Source organism: Apteryx mantelli, chromosome 29, assembly GCF_036417845.1.
Source record: "Apteryx mantelli isolate bAptMan1 chromosome 29, bAptMan1.hap1, whole genome shotgun sequence".
Classification (NCBI taxonomy): Eukaryota; Metazoa; Chordata; class Aves; order Apterygiformes; family Apterygidae; genus Apteryx; species Apteryx mantelli.
Window position 1 is genome coordinate 737,412 of NC_090006.1, and position 27,740 is coordinate 765,151.

Consider the following 27,740-nt stretch of genomic DNA (forward strand, 5'->3'; position numbering starts at 1 on the left):
AGAAGGGATGGGCCAAAAGATTTCTCCTCCACAAAAAACAATTCTCAGCAAAGTAGAATTGCCCAAGAAACCCATCAGGCAACATGCCACTCCTCTGCCAGAGACCACAGAAATACCGCCTCCAAAATGCCCTCAAGTGCTACTCCAAAAGGCAAAGGACTCAGCACAGCTGGCCACTGTGCAACTTCTCAGGCAAACAGCATCTTCTGAAAAACCAAGGATCACAGATGACAGCCCGAGAAAACTACCTGTTTTACCAAACACTCAGTCAACACCTCTGCAAGGCGCTCCTTACCTCCTCCAAAGCCTGGTAGCCAAAAGGCACTCGCTGTGTTCCCAGACATTGTGGGAAATCGGGCAGAGCCTTCCAAGTCCTGTGCCCACTCTGAAACAGCTACTACGACCCAGGAGAGCCTCTTTCCCAAAGACCACAGAGAGGGCACAGACACCAAAAGCCCACTGCTGTTCTCCCCCAGATTTGAAATTCTCTCTGTTTAAACATGGATATTGTTGCGCAGATTTTTGCCCAGTGTATGCTTTGTCTTTACCAGTTCTACTTATAGTCTTCTGAGATGTATTCAGTGCGAACAATCGGAATATCAGGTTTTGGCTCCCTCAACCTTCAACAAATGTCCCCAGTGATGAGAAGCTCAGCACTTCCACAGATTCTTTGTGCATTACTGTTTTGTTTTTTTTTGTGTGTGTGTGTGTGTATGTGTGTGTGGCTTCCATCTCTCCTTGGGAGACAACACTACTGTTATTAACACTGTTGGTCATTTGTACTATGGCCGTGCTTCGGGGTCACAGGGAAGAAAACTCTGCTGTTAGCTGTGGGAATGGATAGAGATGCTTGATGTAGGGCGAGGTTATAATTACCACCAGTTCATCAGTGTGGGCAAAAGAAGGACACAGAAGGGAAGAAGCCGAAGGCAGCACAGACTGTTTGCAGGCCTGATTCGCCACAGAACATGTTCCCGCTCTGTCTTTCTGACCCCCACCTTCTTCTGGCGACTATCTGAACAACTTCAAAGAAAACTTCTTTCCCACAACAGTCTTCACTAATTTCCCAGTTGCTCAAATATTGGTATTTGGAAATTCCAAGCGCTAGGGCATGTTGAACTGTGTTGGTTCCCGTGGGGTTAGCCAGGCATCCAAATGGTTCTATTAGCGATGATTTCCATTTATCCGCTTAGACAGAAATCCAGGACCTTTGCAGGTGAACATCATTCATCAGCATTTCACCTTGAGTGTTTCTTTAAGTGACCTCTCTCTGTGAACCCAATGCAGTAGATTTAGCGCACAGGTGCAGAGTGGCCTAGAGGAAGGACTGCTTCATTTGGAAAAAGCCTCTTGCCTAGGAGATCCCACAACAACTTTGGCACCCTGTTCCAGTTTTTGACTACTGTCACAGTGAAATAATTACTCCTACTATCTAACTGGAGCTTCCCTTGCTCCAGCTTCTGCCCATTACTGTCCCCATGCACCTCCAGAAAAATCTGGCGCTCTATCTTCTCTGCAGCCTCTCACAAGGCAGCTGCAGACAGGGACAAGATCACCCCTCAGCCCTCCCTTTTGCAGGCTGGACAAGCCCATTTCTTCCAGTCTGCCCTCATGCAGCTGGTGCTCCAGCCTCCCACCATCCACATGGCCTCTTCTGGATTTGCTCCAATGTATGGCAAAATCTTTCTTGTCCCAGGAGCCCCAAACTGGACACAGTGCTCCACCTGCCCTCTTGGAAGTGCCGAGTAGAGGAGAAGAACAACTTCCCCCGCCCTACATGTCTGCTAATACAGCCCAGGGTGCAATTGGTGGTCTTTGCTGCAAAGCCACACTGGTGACCCCTGGTTAACTTGGTGTCCAACAGCACCCCCCACATCCTTTTCTGCAAAGCTGCTTTCCAGCCCCTCTCCATTTGCAGCCGGTCTTGCTGCATTGGGTTCTTCAATCCCTCAAAAGCAGGACTTGGCATTTGCTCTTGTTGCACTTCATGAGATTTGTCAGCCTGTTTCCCCCAGACTGTCGGTGTCCACCTGAACAGCAGCCTCTCACCCACTTCAGAGAGCTTTGGGAACCTTCGTGTGGGCAACTGCAATGAGCCCTTGATGGCTAACTTCTAGAAGGCTAAGCTTAGATGAACAGAATCCCACTTCAGGTAGCGGCCTGGTAATAGGGGAAACACTTCACTGTTCGTGTCTCTGCAGCATTGCCTACCCAGCAAAGGTAAAGTCTATTGCACAGATGGTTCCTCTGGAAGTGCAGCTTAAGTCAGCGTAGTAGTAGCTGGGAAATACTGTAGTCTTTTCTTCAAAACAATGATGGCAGTGTGTTCTATCTAATCAATTTTCCTTAGAAGAATCAATCTCTTTAACCCCCCCTTTTTTTTTTTTAACTTTTCTCTTGGGGCTACAAACAAAATGAAGGAACATAAGCTCCCACTTAGGCACATTTTAAATTCTTCTAATTTCTGGGATTTATTTCTCAACTAGCTTCATGGTTTGGAGAAAGAAGAGGAAAATCAAACCTCTGTTTCCAAATCCATCCTTCTTGGACATGGAGAGATCTTTACCCAACAGATACCCTCCTTCCTCCTGTTCTTAGTGATCTTCATCATAACAGTGGTTGGAGACACCTTCATCATTGCTCTTGTGGTGGCTAATCAGCGCCTTCACGCCCCACAATGTACTTTTCCCTGGGGAATCTGTCTAATCTCCATTAGCTGAGAATGTTCCTCAGGACAGAATGAAAAGAGCAGTGTAAAGATACAGCAGGAGGTCTTGGGTCTCAGCTAGGATTAGCTGGCTCTACAATTAGAATTGAGTCTCTTGAAATCCATTCTCTGACGATCGTGACTGTGAAAGAGAATGTGAAACATCAAGATCCAGATTATTATTAATGAAGGTGCTAAATTAAGTACTCAAGAAGCTGTTAGTCCCTGTTGTCCTGTGGACAGACAAAGGCATGTGCACTGGAGAAGGTAACATTTCCTTCAAATCTTAGGCAATCATTCGTGTACCTTGGCAAAGGGTGAGATTACTTTACCTAAACAGGGGTGTCAGGTACCCTTTGAGATATCCTCAGGTATCTGAGACACCCACAGAAGGTTGGTAGATGGGACATAGATGTACCTTCACACAGCCAAATTTAAGTGGTTATGTCTGCATTTGAGCTAGCATCTAAACTCAAAGGGTTGTGATCAGTGATACAAAGTCCAACTGGTGGCCAGTTAGCTCTGGTATTCCTCAGAGGGCCACGTGGAAAAGAGCGGGAGAGCAGATTCAGTGGAATGGCCTTAAACACGGCGCTCTGCTGTATGCTTAATACTCCCTGAAGGGATATGTCAACATCACTTGGTCCTGGAAAACAAGAGACAAAGAGATAGATGCTGATCCACTCTTGACATGAGAGCAGTACTGCCTTGTGACTAACATGTTGCCTGGGGATGGTGGGGCATTGCCTATGTTTATGCAGTAGATTAAACACCACTCCTTGGGCTGGGAAGCTCTGGAGTCCCTGCTGCTCCCTCCACAGACTGTCATGGACCTCTGCTGAGAGACTTTAACCAGCACCATGAGGCCAACTGCAAGGGCACTACTGTTCAATTGCTCCTGCAGCCCCCATGCCATGACTGAAAGGCTGAGAGCTTCAGGTGTTTGCATAAAAAGCAACTTCGGGCTCTTCAGCAGGACCTCACCTGGCCTCTGAACACAGTGTAAAGGGACCCAGAGTGTAAGAATTTGGCTTCAGTTGCAGTTCTGCAGGAGATACCATCTTGCCCAAAGCCAGACAGGGTATAAGCAACTTGCTGGGCAGGTAGAGCCCAACATCCTACAAAACATAAGAGAATTTGGGTTGGGTCTAGAGTTATTCAGGAGCAGGATTCATTTGCCCAGCTGTAGGCACCTAGCTCCAGTACAGAGCTGACAAATGCGTTGTGGGACCTCCATAACACCTGCACTCTTCTGGAATGGCAACTAGAGCCCAGAAGTGAATAATGAGAGATGCAAGGAGTTTCATACATGATGCAGAGATGTCTGACGCAGCGCCTCCCACATTGCCCACACAGTCAGTGAAGAGCAGGTGGTGTTCTTCTGCCCTGGTTTAGATGGTAACATGCAGCACAGGACGATTCATGCCCCAGAAACATCGCCTGCTCTCTGCTGCTCAGAAATGAGGCCTGAGATACCCAGTTTGTCTGGAAATGACAAAACTTGGGGGAGACAAATTTCTGTTGAAAAGTCTTCTTCTGGTCAGCAGAGAGACTGACTGACCTCACCTACTTTGGACAGCAGGTGTAGGCAAGGAGGGGTCCCACTCAAAGTGGATCTCTCTCCCCCACCTCAGTGAGATTCCCTTGCTCAAGATGGTGTCCAGCATCATTCGAGTTGCCGTAGGCTGTACTGCCTGGCTTCCCACCCTCCGAGCGTGAGGATCTCCCCCAGACCCTGCCAACTCCACACAGACATCTGGAGGTCTGTACAGCCCTGCGTACCCTGGATGCCCCTGGACACCTTGACTCTCCCGGCAGGCCTGTACAGCCCCTGGTTTGTATAAGCCCTGCAGCTCAATCCATCGCCAGGCACAGGTCAGTCACTCCCACTGGCAGCAGGCACCAGTGCTCTTTATTTTGCATTTGTAGGTGGATTTTCACATTTTGAAAGCACCCCATCCCCTTTGCTAACAGCTCCACTGCTAAAAAGGGGACATCACAGGCAGTGTCAGCAGGAACTCCCGCACAAACATGTCTTTGCTCTGCCCTGGAGGTGCTGTCCCTTGGGCCTGGCCAAGCTTGAGGGCCAGGCGCACTCCAGAGCAATGGCTCAGGACCTGCCTTTGGGCTCGCTCATGTTGCTCTTCTCTCTTTTGAACAGCTGCTGTTCCTAGGACGCGTTCCTAGGTCCTTCGGTGCTGTCCCAGCATCTTCTCCTAGTGGTAGGGAGTTAAAAAGAGAGGTGCATAGTTGTATGAACAGAGAGAAGGCAGAGAAATACCGGAGACCTAATTCAGGCCATACATTACGGGATCTGCTTCTGGTGAAGTTTCAAGGTCTCTGTGATGTGACAGAGACCCTTGTGCCCAAGCCCATGACAGAGTCCCATGTGCAGCTAATTAGCCAGGGGCTGACAGAGGTGGGCTGAGACCTTGCACTGAACAGGGATCGACCCTCAGGGCAAGGTGTCTCAGTGTCAGTGCTCTGCAAAGGAGGGACAGACTAGTTGGTTTGGAAAAGGGAGAACCCAACACCAGAGCGATCCACATGCCTTCAAGCCAGGACTTTTATGTCCCATATTGAAAGACTATTCTAAGTGCCCAAGAACTCCCCCTTGGATGTCAGGGATATCTAGTTCAAGGCCAGACTCAAAAACCTGCTTCTCTCTCATGAGGGCTGTCAGAGACAGACCCTCTTTCCCCTGGTGCTGCTGTCAGTGGCATGGGCATTGGAGTGGGGGAAGCACCATCCCTTTTTGGAGATACCTACCAGTGGAATTGCTTCTGCTCTCTTGCCTCCATCTATTCCTCCCAGTGACGTGCTTGAATATTTCCCAATGGATTTTATATGGCTCCAAGCTTTTTAGCATCTGGACTGCTCACGGGGAAAGATGGCTGCAACAACACAGAGAAATTCTTTACCCGCTGCCTTAGGCACTTCCTGCCTCTCCCCTCGCCCAGCCCCTGCACCCACCCAGTCCCATGTGCACCCACAGCCCCTTCCAACCCAAGATGAGCTTTAGGGGTTGCTGTGGGCTGCAGAAAGGCCTCTGGAGAGCGGCAGGGGGTAACCCAGCTCATTCCCATGTCATGAGACTTCAGAGGATGTTGTGTGCAGGTCCAGGCCTCGGGAACTGGGGTCCCTGACACTCGGCAGGGTCACAGCTGCTTCACACCTATGGCTGCAGCCAGTGTCCACTTACTCAGGCTGGATTCTCCCCAGCTTGGCTGCTGCTCTCTGCTCCTCCCTTGACGGAGGGTTTTCAGCCCTTTGCCACCTCTCCTTGTGCTCCTTTCTCCTGGGCTGGGCTGCAGGATGGGGAGCCCAGGTCTCTTCAGCGCTGAATTCCTGCCAAGAAAACAGCAGAGACTGTTTGCAGAGCTGTTTCCCAGAGGAACTCTGGCAAGGACCCTGCAGCAGGAGCCAGGGAACCAGGAGACTCTCCACCACATGCCCACAGGCCAATGTCAGCATCAGACCAGGGGTTCACTACACTTCCCAGCTGCTCCTCTGATTTCCTTCTGGCATCACTGAGAGCATCATAAATGAAGAGGAGGTAATTGCCATTTGCAGGGCAGGAACTTCCAATGGCATCTCCACTGCGTCTGGCAGGACAGAGCAAATGATCCTCGTGAACACTTGTGACCTCAGGCTTCACCCTGAGCATGAGCACTCACGGCCCCACTGGCTGCTTCCCCAACACCCGAAAACCCAGCAATGGGGATTTAATAACACTATGACTTGTCCTGATGAGGGGACCCTTTTGCTGCTTGTTCTTTGCCTGCTACAAACATTTCTGGAAAAAACACTCTAGATATTTGAAAAAGACATTACCAGTGTGAGAATTACAGTTTTCTTAAAAAAAAAAAAAAAAGTTCCTACCAGATGTCTTTTGCTCTCTGGCATACTTTGCTTTCTCCTAAGTTTGCCCAGCACGGGATCCCCCCAAATACAAGAAGAATCTTCCCTGGGCTCAGATCTTTCTCAGAGGCCAACCATCATGCAAGGAAAAAAACAGAGGATTCATTTTGGAAGTCGGTGTGAAAAGACGTCTGCTCAGCATCTGCATCTTGTTTCTACTGCAGTAGAATTGGGACCAAGGAGGAAAAAAGTAATTAGGTGAAGGTTGGTTGTTTGGGTGGACAAAAGGAGGTTCCAGAATTAGAGAAAATGGGGAATAAGGTGTACCAATAAAAAAGGAGGGGGCATCTCCCCACCAGGGTATCTTCTGATGGCAGGCGTGTGGATGCCGATGGATGGTAGTGGGGCTGACACCCCTGCACAACCCCAGGCTCTCTGTCAGCTCATGTCCGAAAATTTGGTGGGGATGGGTGGAGAAGGGAGGGACAGACCTGCACCCTAATACTAAGTAGTGGGCAGGGAAGGGAGACAAAACAATAATTCAGTGCTAGTTGCATGGGATTCACAAGATTAAGAGTTAGGAGCTTCAGAGTTGCATATACCCTTAGGTTAATCATTCAACTGCTCTCTTGCTTTCTTAGCAGTGTACTGCTACATCAATGAATACAGTAGTCTCCAAAATCAGTGACACCTTACGCCTGCCCCCCAGTTTGGCAGCCTGGGGTGAGAAAGCTCCTTCCGGCTCTGCAGCAGCTTGCCAGGATGCCATGCTGCAAGAGGGAAAGGAGAATGCTTTTCAGAGCAGCATCTTGGGGAGCGCATTTTTACCTGGATCCAGTCACCTGGCATGGGACAGGGACCACACCTGTCAGGAGGCAGCTGCTCCCTTACCTTTGCTGCTCCTGGTGCTCCCCAGCTCTTCTTCAGCCTCCTTCTTGCCCCAGGGGGAGCCGGTGGGGGCAGCCTTGGCCTCTGGCCTGCCTTTCACACTGAGCTGCAACCTGGGAACCAGAAGACAACACAGGTTTGAAGAAAGGGCCCTATCTCCCCTTCGCAGCTTTCTGACACTAATCCAGCATCTGTCATATCTGCAGAACCAGAACGATGATCTCTCAAGTTCAGCACGACTAATCCCGGAATCAGAAAGAATCCCAGACGTCCCTCTAGTGCCGTGTCACATCGTGCTGGCTCCTGCCCTCCCTTGCAGTTCCAGCACCGGGGAGGTGAGCGCAGCCCCCAGGGTGCTGCGGGGGCCATCTCTGCCTGGAGGTGGAGGTGCAGGGCAGGGCCTGGGGGCTAGGGCCATCTCCGCTCTGCACCGGGGGTCAGGCGCAAGGACAGCGGCCTCAGGCTTCCTACTGGAGAGGTGTAACTGGGGAAACAAGAAGGCAGAGGGAAGACAGACACCTCTGGGCACCCTGAGGCCACCTCCGGGCACAGCCTGTGGGTGCCCACTAAGCCGGGTGCCAAATCAGCAACCCCCATGGAGCCTCCTCAAGCCCTGCTCCCCCTAAGCCATGGGGCTCCCCAATTACGCACCTGGTGCTGGGTCCCTTGTCACCTCCTGCATCTACCCAGGCACCCACATGACACACAGAGCTCTGGATGTCTCCAGCATCGCCGCAGCAGCCCCATGCTTCCTCCTCCTCCTTGTCCCCTGCAACATAGGGTCCACACAGCTCTTCTGGGACATGGGGACTCTCATGGCTCTTGTGGCACATGAGGCCCTTGGGAGGTCAACAAGGCCTCCTCTGGGGTCCCCCATGAGTTTCTCAATGCCTCCTCCTCTGGGGTCCCCCATGCCTCCTCCGGCAATGCCCACAGCCACATGCAGCACAGGCACCCATATGCATGCAGCACCCCTCGGGGATGGATCCCCACCTCGACTCCCTGCCTGTAACCTCCCTCCTTCCATCCCACAAAAGCCCTCCCCCTCTGACAGCCCTGCAGATTCCCCCTCAACCCTCAATACCAGACCCCAGCACCACCAAAACCACCCCCAAACCCTCATCCAACAGCAGAAGCTAGCCCTTGAAGACATGTTATCCTCAATTAACATGGATGTTATTAAAATCAATTAGGGCAAAGAGCAGATCACAGCTGGGCGGCCCCACAACCTGCTTGGCTCAGACACCGGTACAGCAGGAGGCTGATGTGGCTCCTGACAGCCTCACACCACACTGGGATCCTCCTCGCCACCCACAATGGGGCTGCAGTGACCCCACAGACCTGAAACACCCCAAACCCTGCCCCTGGGCACCCAAATCTTGTCCCAAACATCACACTGACCCTACCTTTTCTATCACCTGTGGTTAGTTATTGTAGAGTTACTTATTCCCACCCAGCTGGAAGGGAGCAGGGACAGGAAAATTTGGTGCCATCGCAGAAACTTGTGCCTTGCCACAAAGCCTCCCAGTAGCTGATGCAAGACTGCTGGGCCACCATGCTTGGAAACACCTGTCTTCACTTCCTGGGAATTCAGGAGCCTTGACAAGGTGGAGGAAGCCTGCACTGAGGCAGGCTCCTTCCCAGCTGAGGGCAGCCTGGATCCTGGTGGAGATGGGGCCTTTTGCTCTGGAGCAGTCTCAGCTGGAGCACTCTGCTTGGAGCCCATCCTCCCACAGTTTTGATGGGATTTAAAAGCAGTTTTCTGGCAGTGAGTGAAGGTGACAGTGGCAGAGAACAGATGCAGCAGTTTGTACAGGAAGGTGTGCAGAAGGGGCCGGCAGATCAACAATGGTGATGTGCTGCTCTTCCCTGTGGGCACCAGTGATACTGCCAGGGGAGACCTGGGGTGGATCAAGCATGACTATGTGGTCCTGAGGGCAATGAGGAAGGGCTTGGGGGCTGTGACCACAAGGCAGGCAAGAGAGGGTCGGGTAGCAGCAGAGAGAGACACTCACAGTTCGTGAGGGGTTAAACAGGACAGATTTAATAAAGGACTTGCATGCCAAGCTGCACGGGGAGACCCAGGAACTGAGAGGAGGGGTTGCTAGAAGGAGGCTGCTGGACGCACGCGTCAGATGCCCAGGTGGGACTCCCCCCACAAGTATCCCAAGGGCCCCCCCCCTTTTATCTACTAGAACTATTTCCTTAGCTCAGCTGTGCTAACTCTGAGAAACTACTGCCTGGAAAGCAGCTAGACACTGTGGACAAAACTGAATAGGCATGCCTGGTTCCGATGGGAATTTGGGCAGCGTGCAGTTTCACATGCTGCGCCTGCTACCACCTACTCTGCCAGTCACTGACTCCTCACCAGATCTGCTGCAGGTCTTCTCACTACACAGCCAGAGCCAGGGAACATGGATGGACACAACACAGGAGCAAGAAAAAAGGAATCTAGGCTTAGCTACCTCCTTCTCCAACAGCAGTGTGCACCTCCATGAGAGGGTTACACTCTGGCTTTACCATTTACATTTAACCGAGGGCCTGAGAGAAAGGAATAAGGACCCTGGTGTCAAGTTATATTGGAAACAAACGGAAACAATGGGCCCTCACCTGTAGATCTTCTGAAAACGCTCTCCATGCAAGGGTGTGCTCACATCCTTCTCCTTGGTCTACAGAGGACACTGCCCATTTGGGGGCATCCCTTCACTTTCCTCTTTAGCAACTGAAGGAAAAAAGGAAGCTATCAAAAAAGCACTAGAACTCTATGTATATTTACCTATGTTCAAGCCCTGCTCTTTTCACAGCCCTCTTTTCTCACCATTACTGGACATGACAGATTGCCAGGGATCAGCATTTTAAGCTGAAAAAACAAAAGTCACATTCCCACAGGTTACTCAAAACCATTGAATGCTGCACTTCCCCAGCACAGTGCAGCGGCAGCTCAGGCCTATCTACTTCGCCACCACTTTCCCCACCCACACCCAGAGCCTTTCAGCTTTCCACCGTGGGAGGACATCGAGGGGCAGCAGGAACACAGAAAGCGGCTTCTCTGCTCCTCTCTCTCCTCACCTGCTGCCTTGGTTTCCCTGGCGACGGTAGCTCTCACAGCTCAGGGCTTCTCTGCAGCTGCCAGGCCGCAGCGCAGGCTGAAAACACCCCTCTGTGTCCCGGGGGGCTCACAAACAGCCCCTGCCCCCACCCGCCCCCCGCGCACAGCTTTCTCGCCCCTCCCGGCCCCTCCTGGCCCAGCCGCCCCTCGCGCAGACTCGCCCGCGCCCCGGGGCACAGCGGGGCCCTGTGGCAGCAGCACCCCGGCAGCACCGTTTCCCTGCTGACGCTCCCCTGCAGCACAACTCCCGCAGCCCAGGGCCAGCCCGGCGCCGCTCCCCCTCGCTCACCGCTCCGCACACACGAGCACACACCGGGCCGCAGCGTCGCTCCAGGCTCCCTGCGCAGCAGCCGCCAACACCCGCCGCTGCCGCAGCTGCTTCTCCGCGGCCTCGACAGCGGGGCCCGGCGGGGGCGGGGCCAGTGGGCACTGGGGCCGGCGGCCCTGGACACACCAGCCCCGCCCCCACAGGGCCGGAAGTGACGCCTCCCGCAGAGCATGCGCGCTGGCGCGGAGGAGGGCGGCTGAGGGGCGGGGTGGGGCGGGGCCGGGGCTGCCCACGCCCTGCGCAGAGGGAGGGGCCGAGAGGTGGCTGGCTCTCATAGCGCTTCTCAGCTTTCCCAAATTCTCCTGCCTCTTTGCAAGCCCTTTCCCCCAAAGAAGGCTCCCCAAAGCCCACAGTCAGCCAGCCCCTGCCTGTCTCTGCTCTCACCACCCTCCACACAGCATCAGAACCCAGCGCTGGCCTCTGAAACACAGCTGCATGCCCTTGGGATGGCCCCATCAACCCCATTCACCTCCTCACCTGCCCCATGGAAACCAAGAGGCAGCTTCTCCAGGATCCCAGAAGGAATTCTCCCTTGGCCCATTGGGATCCCATCGAGGCCCAGCAGTCTGCCAGGGCATCCCTTGGGGCCTCTGAGAAAGCCTCCTGTGCCCATCGCTTGCCCTGCTGTTATGAGCCCTCTCCCCGTCAGCTGTTAGGAGCAGGGTAGCAGACACATTCATGGGAGAGCGCAGCCATCGAGGCTGGTGTCAGGGATGGAGGATGTTTGCCAGGTGGGATGGATGGAGAGCAGGGAGGGAAGGAGCAGGCTCACTTGGCCTTTCCTGTTTGCTTCTCTTGCAGAGGGGCAGGCTGGAAGAAAGGAACAGGGAAATTGAGAGCATCGTGACCACGTTTTTGAGGCAGATTATAGGGATCTTACACCCACTTGCCCGTGAGTACACAGAGATGTCGAGAGCAAGTGCACAAGCATCGGCACGCTCAACGCCTGTCTTCAGCAGCTGTGAGGAGCCTGGGAGATTCCCCTCACAGAGTACCCATGGGGTCGTCCTCACAGCACCAATGATGCAGAGGACTCCCATGGGAGAAGCCCCACCGGCTCCACAGTTTTGCCCCACACACCTTCCCAGTTTGTCAAAGGAAGGTTTAAGGGCATGACTCAAGCCGGAGTTTCCCAAGGAGCACTCCAGAGCAGAGATGCATCCTTTCAGCCAAGCCTCTTATAAACACCCATCCACAGCAGAGGTCAAACCAAAACGATGTCCAGCTGGCAAGGAAAGCTTTCCACACCTCAGAAACCCTGCTCCTAGAGAAGATGTGCTTCTAAAGGTGCTGAAACGCCAAGACCTCGTGGATGACCTCACCACTGACAATGCGACGGTCACCCAGGTGGCAGAGGACACTGTCCAAGATGTTCTGGCGAGGGCGGAATGTCTGGGAGCCTCCATCTGCATTATAAAGAAGGCTCCTCCAGAGAGCAGGGAGAAACTGACCTGCAGGGCTTTTACAAGAGCACGGTCCCCTAAGGAATTCCAGGCAGAGCCTCTGAGAAACAGGGGGCTAGTTGCTGAAGAGATTCCATCTCTTGGTTTGGCAGTGGGAGAACAAAAGCCCTCTCATCTTGCTTCAACTTCCCTTCAACTATCCGGGAGGGATGTTTGTGCCCTGACCGGAGGAAATGAAGAACGTGTCTGCTCCACGCCTGAAGTCAGGCCTCGGTCTTCCAGACAAGCACTGGGAAAACCATGGCTGTTGCAAGGACCCGTAAAGAGGAGAACTCTTCCCCCAATTAACCAGCAGCTTTCCGGGCAATCCTGCTCCTCCCTGGGAGCCCAGAGGGTGCCTAAAGGGGAGAACCAAGGCAGGCCAGCATATGAGGAGCAGGGCAAACCCTGGGCAACCTGCCCAACACTGCCAAGGCTGCCACAGGCGCCAGCTGGAGTTGATTTGGATGAGCTTTTTGAGGAAACATGCAATGAGCTAAGGGGCAGGTTGCTGCCAGCTTCCAAAGACACCTGTGCCCAGTGGGCCAAGGCACAGCACTTGGACACAGCAGCACACGGCAATGACTCTCTGCTAAGTGACTTCTCAGCATGCCAAAGAAGAGAGCAGCAGCCTCCTGAACGGCAAGTGTCCCCCGCTGAGAAATTCAGAAGCAGCATCATGACAGAGCTGTGTCAAGGGCAAGGTCCAGCTCCCCTCTGTGAGGAGTGCTTGGGTGCAGACAGCAATGGTCTTCCTCAGAGCATGGTGCAGTCGGTGTGTGCACAGCTGCTGGCGCAGTTTGGGTCGCAGCTGACAGAGCAGCTGTGCTTGCAAAGCATGTGCAGAGCTCTGTGCGAGGCTGCAGCCAGGCTGGTGCTGAGGGGGATCTCTGGGGCCTGGCTCCAGGCCTGCACCCCTGCAGAAGCATCACCCCAGCCGCCTGGTGCAGATGACAGCACAGTGGAGGAAATGCACCAGGACCTTGCAGAGCCCTGCAGCCACTCCAAGCCTTCACTGCCCGACACCAGCAACCTCTCCCTCTCCTCCCTGCTCATCAAAACACTTTCAGAGAAACTCGTGTCCCTTTTTCCCACCAGCGGCTTCAATGCTGAGAATGTTTCCTTGGTGAGGGACATAATAGGAAAACTATTGCCAACACTGGAAGGGAGGAGAGCAGACAACAGTGAAATGGGCCAACCCAAGTCCACAACGCCTTCTCCCAGGGAGTCTGCAGGCCTTCCTCAAGGCATCCTCCAAGACCTGGGCATGGCAGGGAGGGCTGAGAGCCGGGGACCAGCCCCGCACGGCCCCGCACCACCTGCCGAAGCCCTGCAGGACTCAGTCTGGCAGCTGCCAGCGGCAGCCTGGAGCCATGCTGGAGGTGCAAGTCCAGGACCCAGTGGGCAGCCGTCACAGCCAGACAGGGGTGTGGGAGAATGGTTAAGCGAGAGAGGGCATGATCTCTTAGAAGTGAGCAATCCTGCCTTCATGATGAAGGGAGGATCCCACGGCTATGTGAACTGTCCTTGAACATTTCTAGACCATTACAAAAGGGGAAGGCAAGTAGTGGTAAACAAGTCAAGGAGGGGGCCGACAAGCCCCTCCACGTGGACAGCAACCTTGCACCAATCATGTATTCGCCTTATGCGCGTGGACAGACGCTGTAAGCCAATCATATAGCTATCGCTAGCACATGCTTATTGCTTGTCTATATATACTCTGTGTAAGCTCTAATAAAGGGAGAACGACCATACTCATATTGAGACTCATCGTTACTCCGGGCCCGTCCCCCCACTCCAACATCTGGTAGCAGAGGATGGTTTATTTCCGTGACTACCGACATCTGGTAGCAGAGGATGGTTTATTTCCGTGACTACCGACACAGGGGTGAAGCCGCATTGGAGCTCAGCACGGCTGTGGCGCAGGGGCCGTCGGCACACACAGACAGCCCAGACGCGTCAGCAAGCAGAGGCCAGGACCAGACCACAGAGCCTGACAAAACCATGCACCCTGTGGCTGACACCACAGATGGGGACGTCTTGCTGCAGAGCAGATCCCACCAAGACACTGGCAGGGATGAAACGTGCTTCGAGAGACACGTGCCCGAGGCAGCAGCACTCTCCGAGGAGCTCTCCAGGTGCCAGCGAGCAGGGCCTGCTAGCGACCACCCCACACCAGTGCCCACCACCTCCAGGGGCCCCAGCCCTGCCAGCGGGGCCGTTGCCCCAGCTGCCCCAGGCGTGGGGGCCAGGCTGGGGATCTGGGCAGGGAAGAGCTCACGACAGCCTGGATTGAACATCGTCCCCCACATTCGAAGCCAGCCCCTGCGCATAAACCCCAATCTTGTGTCCGAGCACCTGGGAGTCCTCTCGGGGAATGCAGAGTCTCTGGAGGGGCTCAGCAACAACTGGATGGTGCGCACAGGGCTGAGCTTCCTCCAGCTCCAAAAAGCCTCTCTTCTGGGCAAGGACGACAGCCCAAGAGAGAGCAGGTCTGAGGCATGTGAGAGCAAGAGGAAGCCTTTCTTCCTCGCCACATCTGGGCGACCCGCTCCCAAAGCAAAGGAGGTGAGTGTGAAGGACGGTGTGGGGCAGGGTGGGTGAGGAAAGGGTGTCATCTCCCAGCATTGGTTTCAGGGACCCTTTTTCCTTGTCACCTCCCCTGTGCCTGGTGCCAGCCACCCCGCTGAGCTGCGACAGCCCCGATGTCACACGTGTCCCTGTGCCCAGCACCGGCTGCTGCAGGGTCCCCAGGAGGCATTTCTCAGTGGGGCTGCGCGGCTCCCCAGCTCCTGGCTCCTGGCACTGGCTGAATCCTCCCAGCCCAGCTCTGCTCAGCACTGCCTACCTCCTGGGCCAACAGGTCCCATTGCAGAGACTGGGGGAAACAGACTGAATGGGGACAGGCCAGCTTGGGAGGGTTGGTGAAATTCAACTGCAGAAGCACTTGCAGTAGCTGAGCCCAGAGCAGGCAGGCACTAAAATACCGTGACAGCATCCTGAAAACCAATGGTCTCAAACACACACAGGCAGCTGCTCGGGATTCCTGTGGTGGGTATGGACCCTGAAGGACATGCAAAGCCACAGGCATCTGCTGCAGTTTGCACAGAAGCACCTTAGCAAAAGGTCCTTCTCACTCCAAGGCCGTCATTGCATTCACAGTGTTGCCTTTGGGCATGAGTCTGCCTGCAAATGGGGAAAGTGCAAGAGTGCCAAGAAGAAAAGGGAGAAGCACAGTGTTGAGTGCTAAAGCCCACACACATGCTTGCAAGTCTTCTCGATGCCCAGTGGCTGTCCCAGGCCCCAGGGAGAGGGCGAGCAGCATTACTGGCAGCCCATATGGCAGACACGAGGCCTGGACTCCTGCCCCTACACCCAACTCACTGCCTGCTGCTCTGCCTTGTGTGGCACCAAGTGGGAGGTGGGTGGCCCCAGCTGGCTCTCAAAAAACCTCTCCCTTCACACCTCTCCCTCTCTCATTGCAGGTCTTAAGAAGAACCTCATACCCTGACTTGCAGAAACCAGATGTCACACACCTGGAGCTCTTCAGGGATGTGAGAACTGAAGAGGAGCTGCTGAAGTGGCTGATAGCCCATGTCCTCAAGAAGAAGCCAGAGCAGGGAGCAGGGAAGAGAGTGTCCAAAGGGATGCACAGTGAAGAAGTGGACCCGTCTGAAGAGGAAGCACAGGCTGAAGAGGTTTTAAAAGTGGAGACCTCCTGCATTTATAAGGTCCAAGAGGACATTGTGTCAAGCAAGGAGGCAGAGTTGGGAGCTGCTGCCAAGAGCCCCCTGCCCCGCTCGCCCCCCAGCACCACCAGAGTAGCTACCAGAGGGGCAGCCAGTGACCCCAGCAGTGTGCCTCTCGCCCAACCAGCGCCCCTGGAAGCCAGCCTGGAGGCTTCTCCCTTGGCCAGAGGCCCTCGGCACCACGTGAGCCAGGAGTGCGGGGTCAGCACTCACCACCAAACAGAGCCGGATGTGTGAGCGTGGGGGTGTGCGCAGTGGGTGAGGAGAGCTGCCCCCTCCCAGGGGCCACCAACCCCACCTGCCCACGGTGCCAAGCTCTCACCCTCAGCCCTTTGCCCTCTGCATTGTCTCCCATGGGTGAGATGGCCAGGCCTCTGCCTTTCAGCCTGCCTGAGGTGACCATACCCTGTGCACAAGGCCTGATGTCCCCTCCACCCCCTGCCCTGGTGTCTGCCCTGGGCACAACTACAGAGCAAGGAGGGAAGGGACAGCCCAGCACCAGACACATCACACAACCAGCCAGCAAGACCCCTTCTGCCATGCACCCAGCTGGCTCCATCAGCCTGCCATGGCCTCCAGCCTGGCACCACTGTGATGTCCATATGATGAGCACTATCCCATTGGCATGCCAGCTGCAGGTCCCCTCCCCTGGGATGTTGGGGCTTTTGGCAGCATTACTCCAATCATCGCAACCTGATTGCCTACAGGCAGGCTGGATTTTTCTCTCCATGCAGATTGCCTCTGTGCCTAGAGGTGCTGGAAGTCCACGCCTGTCCTCCACTGAGACGGCAGAGGTCTACACCGGTATGTCTCCAGCACGGCTGAGCTGAGAGTTTCCTGGGGATGGTGTGAACCCCCAGCGAGGCCAGGGGTGTGCAGCCCTGCCTCCCTCCCTCCTTCAGAGGCACTGGAGAGAGTCGCTGTGCCCCAGCCACGGTCAGCCCGGCCTCAGCAGGGGCAGGGATCAAGCCCGCACAGGCTCTCGCTCACAGCTCTCCTTCTCCCCACAGGCATTGCTGCCCTCCCGGACACCCCAGCTCCCAGGCGACGGCCGTCGCTCCTCAGGAGAGTGCTGCAGGCTCTGTGCAGAGCTTTCCCTTGCGGCTGTGTTGCACAGCAGGGAGAGGGACCGTACAAGGATGCAAATGCCAGACAGGGACCCTGAGGCTGGGGCTGCACCTCTAGGTGCATAGCACAAAGAGGGAGAGCAAGAGAGCTGCAAGGCATCATGCTGAAGGCGAAGGCCTTCAGCTTGGAGCAGAGTCCATGCTGCCTCCTGCTTTGAATAAAAGTTGCTGAAGCTTTTTTTCTCAGCAATCCTTGGTGATCCTCAGGTGAATGGTGACAGAAATCCTCATGTGGAGAGAATGGCAATGAAGGCAGACGGAGCAGGATAGAAAACCAGTCTGATGTGTCACAGGCCAGCTTAGGTGGGAAGGGATTTCTGGAGCTCTCTGGTTGAACCTCCTGCTCAGAGTGGAGCTGACTAGCTCAGGTGTCTCTGGGCCTCCTTGCGATGTCAAGGATTGACCATGTGCAAGGAAGGATTCCCCCACGACATAGGGTATTCGTTCCAGTGCTTGGCCACACTAATAATGCCTGGGAAATTTTGTCTTCTCTCAGATAGGACTTTTGCTTACTGCAGCTGGTGCTGCTGCCTCTTGTTTTGTCCCTGGGCACCTCTGGAAAGTCTCTGGCTCCATCCTCTCAACACCCTCTCTTTAGGCAGCTGAGCAGTTCTAGACATATGACAGACACTGGACAACTCTAAACAATTAACACCAGTCAATCTGCAAGTATAACAAAGCTAAAAAGTATAGTAAAGACCTAAAAACAGAATAGAATATCAGAGCTCTATGGTTAAGCCATGGATGCACGGTACGATGACCATTCTCAAATGCACAGTACAATGACCATTCTCACCCTTTCCTTGTCCTTATGGGCCACCCCTCCGGTATAGGTTTCCCCGGACTGTTCTCACCATGCTCAAGCTGCCCCGAGATGGTTCAGGGTCTCCCTGGCAGTTGGCATGAGGGGTGTCCCATCAGTATGGATGTTCAACAGATAACCCAGTGCAAAATTGCACAGTACCTAGATGCTTATGGTGTGAGTCTGCGGTGTCACTTCTCCTTTGCTGACTAGGTTCACTCAGCTCTTATGCGGCCATTGGAGGCTACAGCAATCCCACAGTGTGGTGGCTCTGGCCATGGTGCTCCCAGGGCTCCTAAACTCTTGGGGAGCACCCCAGAGCAAACCCCTCTTCTATGGGCTGCACCATCCTGAGTCCCATGCTTGCTGGTGTGGTGCCTATCAGTGTGCCTGTCTGGTAGTGGGGAATCTCCAGAATGGGCCCAGAGCCCAGTGCACAGCAGAGGAGAGCAACCCCTTCCCTCACCCTGCCAGCTGCACTCTTGCTAATGCAACCCAGGCAGCAGTGGTGGCCCTTGCTACCCGGGCACATTGGGGACTCCTGCTTGCCTTGTCCACCAGGGCTGTCAGGGCCTTTGCTGCAGAGCTGCTCTCCAGCCAGTCATCCCCAGCTCTTTGAGGCTTCCCCACCTGCAAGGTGGATTTGGGGAACACCCCCTCTGACCTGAGACTGAAGGAGACTGCGTGATCCAGCCTGTGGTATGCAAAGAAACCCAAAGAAAACAAGCCCTCGTCATCTGGAGACGTCAGTCCCTGTGAAAGTAGCTGTAAATAGCACAGATGGTTGCAAAGGGGAAGTCTGCATGTAGCAGATACCTGTAGGTGTTTGAGCCTGGAGGGCATTTTCCTATTTGCAGCATGCTTGGAGGAGGAAATTCTCCTCATAGTTCTCCTGGGACACATTCCGTGGGAGCGCAGTTTGGTGCAGCAATGGTTTTCCTCTTGGAAACATCACAATCTTTGCAAAAGAGCAGTCTCGCATAGAAACCTAGAGTGGCTTCACCTCTCACCCAGCTGCATGTCTAAGGTGGTGGAGGCAGTGGCTTTGGATGGTATCTATAAGTCATGGCCTCACTGAGGTGCTCCTCAGGTGCAGACAATGCCCCCAACCCCAGAACCCACTGCACTGGATCCTCAGCATCTCTTGCAGCCTCCCCCACCTACTACCTTCCCCTGAGAGGTGCACCCCAAATACCTCAGCCTGGCACAGGCAAACAAAGCTGTGGGGGAGGAAAAATGCTGCCATTCAGCTCCTGTGTGTGAACAGGCAGTGTGGGAGCACACAGTAGTGTGCTGGCAGGGCAAATGCAGGTCTCCTGGGAAAGGCATGAGGACACAGAGGGTGAAGAAGAGAAGAGCCCAGCCCAGTTGCATGGAGACACTGGGGAAGCTGCCCCAGGGCCATCGTCCCACACCAGACCCTCACATCACCCCTTTCCAGTGCTGGCTGCTCACCCCAGCTGTGGGGTGGTGCATGGCCAGCTCTGTCCTCCTGCAGGTCTCCCTATCCCAATGGAGGGGAAAAGGGCAGCCTTGCGTGGCCTCTCTTCTGCACCAGACCCCGGCAGATCCCGGAGCACAGCTTTCTGCTGACCCCCATGTGGGGAACAGTCTGCACTCGGTGGGGGTCGGGTGCTTGGACCCCCCAGACTCTGCTGGGAGGCCTCAGGCAGAGCTTCCCTGGGAAAGCTGAGGCAAGAAGGTCATTTAATACCCCAGCCCTTTCCATGCCCAAGGTCACTAGGGCCCTGCCCCACTCAGCAGCAGGCCCACATTTTCCTTAGCTGCCTGCCCTTTGCTGTGGCTGCACTGGCAGGAGGCCTTCTCCTTGCCCTCCCCTTCCCTCGCTGCTTCCAGCTCCACCTGAGCTCTGCCTTTCCTCACTCCATCCCTGCGTGCATGGACAAGGTCTCGATGCTCCCCCAGGCCAGCCTGGCCCCCTTCCACTCTCTCTGCACTTCCCCCCAGTACCCTGAGCACTGGTGCTGCTGCCAGGGCAGAGCTGGAGGATCCCCCGGAGCGGCTCCCCATGGAGCTCCCCAGGGAAAAGCTGTGCCCAGCCCCAGCCTCATCCCCAGCCCCAGCATGCCAGAGGAGAGCTGCCCTCTCCCAACCCACCCTGGTGGTGCCAGCCCCACCTCAGCCCACTCCTGAAAGGCTTCAGCGCAGCCCTCAGGGGAGCTGGAGCTGCCTCGGGCCCCTGCACAGTCTGGCAGCAGGAGGGTTTGATGTGGATACAACAGCAGATGTGCTGGGAGCAGGGGGAGGAGCAGGGAAATTGGGGTGAAGACCCCTGCCCTCAGCTGCATGGCCGGGGCACTGGACAGGTGATATCTTTTTGTCTGGCCAGGCTCCAGGTGTGGAGTGGATGCCAGCTCGAGGGCAGGCGCGCTGGGATTTTCATGGGCTTCCAGTGCAGCCGTGACTGTGCTGAAGGCAAGTGGGCAGACCAGGCACATGCATTTGTAAAGGCCGGTGGTGGGAAAGGCATGGGGGGAAAGGGGAGCATGGGGGGCAGTGGGGCAGGGAGAGCAGCCTTGTCCAGGGCCCCGCAGCTGGGCCAGGGAGGGCTGATGGTCTGGGGCTGGCTGGGCTCTGGATGCTGCTTTGGCGTCAGCTCCATGCTGGGAACGTCGGGGTTTCACCCTTTGCAGGGAGCAGCCTGTGCTGGGGCCATGAGCAGGGCCCTATCTGGACCCAGGCCATGTCCTGCTCAGAGGCAGAGGAGGACGAGGGAGTGTGGGGATGACCAAGGGCTCTGTCCCTCGCCCACCAGCAGAGCAGCCTGCAGGACAGGCAGAGACTGTCTCTGTGCCCGCAGTCTTTCCATTCATGGAGTGGCAGAGGAGTTTTGGTGGGAAGGGACCTCTGGAGATCTCTAGTCCAACCTCCCATGCCAAGCAGGGCTGGCTGGAGCCCTGCGGTCTTGTCTGGTGATCACTGGGCTGTGCCTGATGCCGGTTACCATCCCCAAACCTGCTCTGTTCCTCTTGGCCGGGCACTGCAGGACAGCACCTCTCACCAGTGGGTCACTGCCCTGCCTGCCTTGCCGCCACACTCGGCTCCCAGATCCCCTTTCCATATGCAGCAGCTCCGCTCTTGCTGCTCCTGACAGTATACTCTTTGTAGCAGCAACCCAGTCACAAATGGTGCATAAACACTTGAGCTGTGATACAGAAAGCCCTGCTCTCCTAACTACCCATCATAAAATCAGACCCAAGGGGCTGCCTTCACTTTTTCATCCAGATAACACTCTGTGCAGTGGTTGCTGCGTAGCGGGTCCAAACCTAAATCACTCCTTCCATATTTAATCTGGCTGTCAGGCAAGAATTGCTGCGGGGCTGTATGGGCACCTTTTGTGCCCACAACCTTCTCTGGGATCTGTTTGCATCCACCTTTCTTTGCCAACGCTTTTTTGACTGCAGTGCATAGGTATGTCAGGTAGAGATGGGGAGTCAGGTCAGCAGGACGGGGACTGGGTTGGGTGAGGACCTGAGAGGTGCAGGGCCAGGCACAGGCATGTCCACAGCGTAACTCAGGCCAGGCCCAAGGACAAGGGCAGCAGCTCCCCGGCAAGGGGGAGGAGGCCCTGCAATGACACCCGTCACTCTGTCTCCCCTGCTCTTGTGTCCAGCAGATCCCCCTCCCTGTCTGCCTGCAGACCCTCCATGCCCACCCCGCTGACCAGCACAGCATGAGAGCCCTGGCCCTGCAGCCCCTCCGGCACCTCCTGCTGCCGCAGGGACAGAGCAGCCTGCCCCGAGCTGCGCCACAGAGAAACCTGTTTCTCCTTCTCATTTTCCATCGCTGAATGCTGCCCTGCTTTTCTCCTGGGACATCCCTGCTCCCCACAGAGCTTTTCCCCACGTGCGAATGTCCACGCTGGCCTGTCCAGCCATGCCTGCACCCTTCCCTGGTGCTCCCCGCAGGGCCCCACGCTGACACTGCTGCCCTGCAGCGTGAGTGAACTGTGGGGCCACAGGGGGACTCCTGACTCGGCACTGGCCATGCTGGTCAGGTGGCAAGCGGGCCCAGCCACACAGGGATCACCACCACTGACACTGCTGGCACTTGCCTGTGTTCATGGACAGTGCTCAGAGTGACCCCAAGGTGTCTGCAATGGCAGGAGATGTGTTTGGGTGGGCACTAACTCCAGCCTGTGGTGTTTCACAGAGGGTGCACGAATCCCTCTCCAGGCCCCCTTCACGGTGCCTCCTGGCTCCCCACTGCCTCTCCTCTGTTGTCCTGGAGACCAGGTCTGGCATAAAGGTGCCCAAAGCCTGCTCCTGCCTGTTCTCACAGGAATGCACAGGGAAGCACAAGCCTACCACCACCACGTTAGGAGAGCGCTTAGCCCATATAGCCACACTAGAGCACAGCAGGATCAGGTGGAAATAGGGAGAATAGCCCTGAAAGGAGAAAGTCCTGCTGGCTTTGCTGGATGTGTCTCCAGGAAAGATGCAGGCCCCATGCAAAGGCTGCAACCCAGAAATTCCTGCTGTGGCAGTGGGGGGATGGTCCTGAGGAGCACAGGCTCTGTCCCCACAAGCTGTGTCCGGACTCTCCTCCCCTTCCCTCCTCTCCGCTCCTGCTCTGCTTTGAGTGTTGCTCTCCTAATGGACACGGGACCCATGGTCTCAGCCCACCTGTGCTCATCCAAGCCTGACTCTGTTCCCCCGAACTCCCTCAGTGTCAGTGCTGAAAGCAACACTGCAAAGGGAAACTCCCCTCATTGCACTGGGGGCATCTGAGGGAGCTCAGACTAGCGGGCTCTGAGGTTCCCCCATCTCTGCTGATGAAGGGGGAAGCCTGGCTTCCTGCTTCAACACGGTCTCTGCGTCAGATTCAGATGAGAGTTTCCTGAGAGGTGGCATGAACCAAAACAATTGTTCTTTTAACAATGATGTAAAAGAGAAAAGTAGGAAAGAAAGACCAGAACACAGAGCCTTTGTGGGGGGATACTCCCAGCTCCCCCCTCCCCCCCGCCCATACACATTTGGTGCCAGTTACAAGTAGCCTGAATTCCTGTTTTTTACTCTCCAAAAGGGGGGATGTCAAGACTTTGAGATAAAGCCTGCTTTGGCACCTGGACCTTGAGAAACAAAAGCCTACTCTCACTGCTGGGGCAGTGTTAATTGCTGTGGTCAGGACTGTCTCCTCCTCATTAGGACCCTGAGACATAACACCTGCTTTCACGGCTGGGACCCCATTGCGGACTGGAATTAACTCCTTCTTACCCCAGCTATGGCATCTCTCCTTGGCACCACCACTGCAAGAGTCAAGCGGTCATTCACAGTCACTCAAACTCCTTTCTTCAGTGCTGAAGAGTGCACAAGGCAGCTAGCCTACCATTGGGGTGTTCAGCCACCCCCCCCCCAACCCATGACTGTGGGTGCGATCCTCATAACAAGGATGGAGGAGAGTTGAACCCTGCAGCAGCCAAGAGCTAGGGACTGTGGCTGCGTCAAGAGAACTGCAACTGGTCTAGAGACTCCACCTCCACCTTCCCTTGAAGGGTATAAATAAGTTGGCCCCGGAGGCCGTCTTTGGCTCTTCGCGGGTGACAGCGGGTCTGCCAACTTGCGGAACCCCTCGGGACGGGGACGCCCTCCCACAGTTACTTCCCTGGGATTGAGTGTACGTTGGCCGCTGAGGTAACGCGTGGGTAAGATCGATCAGAATTGGTTTGCCTAGTTCATTCATTTGGGTATTTACAGTTAGTATAAATTAGCTATCCTTTTCTGTTCACTAAGTAGTTACTGTTAGCATAACTTTTAGTGTAATTAGAAATAACTATTCTAGTTGAGCTGAGTTTCTGTTAACACGAATTCTTGCTTTGTACCATTGCAGCTTCTGCAGTAAATTTTGGTCTTTGAAACAAGTTGTGGAGTCATGCAGTAAATCTCCTCTCCCCCTCCTCCCCTCCCTCGAGCCACACGAAACCCACACGGGCCGGGATTGTAAGATAATCAGTCGTCCCGCGACACCAACTGAAGCTCAGAGATGAGAATTGTCTTTCCGCAAACTCAGCCAGAAGGAAAGCTGGGAAAAATTCATGGGAAATGAGAAAACTTCCCCAGATTTCCTCCCTGGCCTGACCCATGGCTTTGGAGCCTGGCAGCGACCAGGGTCCTGGATAAAGCCCTCTGGATGATGTGTCTTAAGGGCATGTTTGCTTTTTTCTGGCATATCATCTCTATCTGAAGCACTGCAGACCGAGAAACCTTGTTGAGGACTTTTAAAAACAAAGAGCCTGCTTTAGTGCCTAAAAGAGGAAGACTACATCCTGTCCCACATTGTCCTACATCCTACTTCTACAAAAACGGTAGGAGAAACCAGTTTTGAGGCTCACCAAAGCATCTCAGCCCGTGGCCACGCTTTGTGCTGTTTCATCCCACATGACTTTGATCTCAGCTTTGAAAAATGCCAAACCCCAGACTAATCCCAAAGCCCTGGCTTCCCGCACAGGTCCGCCCAGAGCAGAGACCTGTCAGTGCAGGGGCACAGAAGTGACTTCTCCAGTGCCCCATTTGAGATATTTCACAGTCTTTGACAGTGTCTGGAGACGTTCCTGAAGGATTTATCAGCAAGTTTTGGAAAATAACTGCGGTGAAGGGAGGTGACTGCTTCCAGGATGTGAGGGGAAATCTCTGCTCTCTCCCTGGCTGGGCCATCTCCATGGCAGTGACCTACTGAGCCCTCAGATGACACAAGCCGAGGTCACAGTGGGATGTGCTGCATCACAGGGAGGTCTCCCTGGTGCCGCAGCGGTGCCCTCACATCCCTGTGAGGCCCGGTTGCTGCTGGGCACTGCTGATGCGCTCCTCACTGCTGCCCTTTGGAGCCACGCCATGGTAAGGAGGAGGGACGGGAGCCACCTTGGGACCTTCACCAACAGGCAGAGGAGTAGCGGCATGTCGGAGAGGTGTTTTGGGTAATGAGATGGGAAGAGTGTCCTTCCTCCCCAGCTGGAGAGGTGAAACGAGGGCAAGGAGGCAAGCGAGATGGACGACTGCTGGACCGATACTATCAGCCCGCACTGCTGTTCCTTGTTCCCAACGCTCCTGAGGCTCTCCACTGATGGTAAGGGCTTCTGGAGCAACTTCCCAAGGTGTTGCACAGAGACTGTTAACTGCAAAAACTGCTGTGGATGCTGGGCTGTGGGGGTGGCCGGACAGGGCTGGGGGCTGCCACAAGAGCCCTGCCTGAGGGTCCTGATGGGGCAGGAGGGGTGAGAGGACACTGCCCTGCCCTGCCCTGCCCTGGGGGCAGCAGGACGCTGCCCGTGGGCTCCGGCGCCCCGGTCAGCCCCAGGGCCCCCATGCCGGCACCACGGATGCCACCAGCACAGGCCCCAGAGCTGCCCCCCTCTGTCCCGCACAGCCCCCAGGGCGCAGGGCAGCCAGCAGCCCTGCGGGGCCCCTGCCGCACAGCCCAGCCCTGCCGGGGCAGCGGCCACGCCCCGGGGCCCCGCACTGCCCGCTCACACGGCGCCGCGCTGCCCCCAGGCCCTGCCACGCCCCGCGCTGCCGCCCACAACATGGCGCCCCACTGTGGGGGAGGGGGCAGAGCGGGCCGCCAGGGCAGGAGGGCCCAACGTTGCCATGGCATCGCCCCAGTGCAGCCCTCCTATTGGCTGGTAGGAGGAGGAGGGCGGGCATCGATTTCACTGATGGCTCTGTCAGCCAATTGCAGTCCAACATGTGGGAAAAAAAAAGACATCAAAGAAAGAGGTGAAAGAGGAGCGGGAGCAAAGCAGGCGAGAAGCGAGCGGGCGAGAGGGTTTGGTGGGGGCAGCGGGCGCGTTCAAATGGCGGCGGGTGCCCTCCCGCCGGGGCGGGGCAGCAGTGCTGGCGATGAGGCTGCTTTGCTGCAGGAGCTGCAGCAGGGGCTAGTGGGGCCGTGAGCAGGGGCCAGAGGGACGTGGGACAGAGGGGGGAGCTGCCCTGCAGGCAGACGTGGCGGCCTGCCGCGAGCAGCTGGGCCGGGGCGGCTCGGTGGGGTTTGGGGGCAGGAACCTTTGGTCCTGTGGTAGCTCTGGGATCCCTGTTAAAGCGTTTCCCTGAGCTGCTGCTGCCAGCGCAGCCCCAGGTGCTGCTCGGAGCTGCGTTTGGGAGGTGCTGGGCAAAGTGTGAGCAGGCTGCTGGTGTCCTCGCAAGGTGCCCTTCCCAGTGGTCTCTTTTGTTCTGAAAACTGCATTTCCGAGTGGCTCCGAGAGAGGCTGTGCCTGCATGTCATGCCGTGCCTTAGTCATCGTTTTTGCTCCCTGCCTCTTGCTTTGCGCCGAGACCTGTGAGCCTGGCAGCAGCGTGAAGGGTGTTTGCAGAAGAGTTCTGTAAGTGTGAGCTGTTTTGCTTGTCAGGGCCTTGAAAGTTGATGAATGGCCAGTGCTTGCGCTTGCCATTGTTATTTCCATGCTCCTAGGTCAGGGTGAAGAGTTGCTGAATTGTGTCTCTGCTGGTTTCACCAATTGAAATGCCCTGGCCTGAGTCCTTCCGCGTGTCTCCAGTTGTCAGGGCATAAAATCAGAGAATGCTGGTTGTCCTGGATGTGAGGAGGATTTCTGGTTTTGTTCAGCATTGGGGAAGGAACCAGACTTCTGAGCAGCGGGAAGGCTTCTCCCTCTGCCTGGGACATGAGGCCCTGCTGTCTTCAGTTCCCACACAATCCTCCTGTTAGAAAATATTGCCAAGAATTACTTGCGGGCCTTTTTCCAATTCCTAATTTTTATGGACTATGTGTAGAGACTACCTAGGCAAAAGCAAATCTTTTCTTGGGGGTAGTACCTGGTATGTACTGGGTGTTTTGCTGCACTATGAGCATTGTGGAGCCACGAGGTGAATCAGGGAGGCCGTTGAGGAGCTGGCTCAGCCTTGGGGGAAGGCAGGGGGAGCTGCAAGTGGCAATGGCCACATGGTCAGGGTGTGGGTAGAGAGGTCACCAGTGTCCATGAGAGCTATGCCAGAAAATCACCAGTGCCAAGTCAAGTCTTTGTAAGTAGCTGATAGGCCAGCAGGAGGCCCAAGGCTTGGCTGTTGATGATGAGGACGTTTCTGCCTGAGTACCTGATAGGTCATCTGGAGGAAGAAGGCTTGTCTGTTGCTTGTGAGGTCACTTCTGAGTGATGAACTGATGGGATAGCAGTAGAGATGTGGCTGGAAAGGTGTTTCTGAGGTCATTTCTACCTGAGCGGTTGATAGGGCAGCAACAGGTCCATGGCTGCGATCTGTGTTTTTGAGGTCATTTCTGCCTGAGCAGCTGATAAGGCAGGATTTGTCTCATGGCTGAGGAAGTTCTAGTGCGGTAATTTCTGTCTTAGAGGCTTCTAGGCCAGTGACAGAGACATGGCCGTGAAGGTGAGTGTGAGGTCCTGTCTTTCTGAGTCCCTGCTAGGCTGGCAGCAGGCAGTTAGGCATGGGAGTTGCTTGTGAGGTCTCTTTTGTCAGGGTACCTGCTAGGCCAGCAGTAGTTGATGGCTGGGGAAGTTATTTGGAGGGAACTTCTGCCTCTGAAGGGCATAGGCCAGCAGCAGGCATGTGGTGGGGGTATGCACTTGTGAGGTCACCTCTATGTGAGCAGCTGACAGGTCAGGAGAAGACATATGGCTTGGATGGTGGTGGTGAGGTCACTTCTGGGTTTGTTGTGTGTGCTCAGAGGAGGGCTTGACCCCTGCAGAGCTCTACAGCAATACAGAAATGCAACTGTTTAATCCAGCAGAAGTAGATGT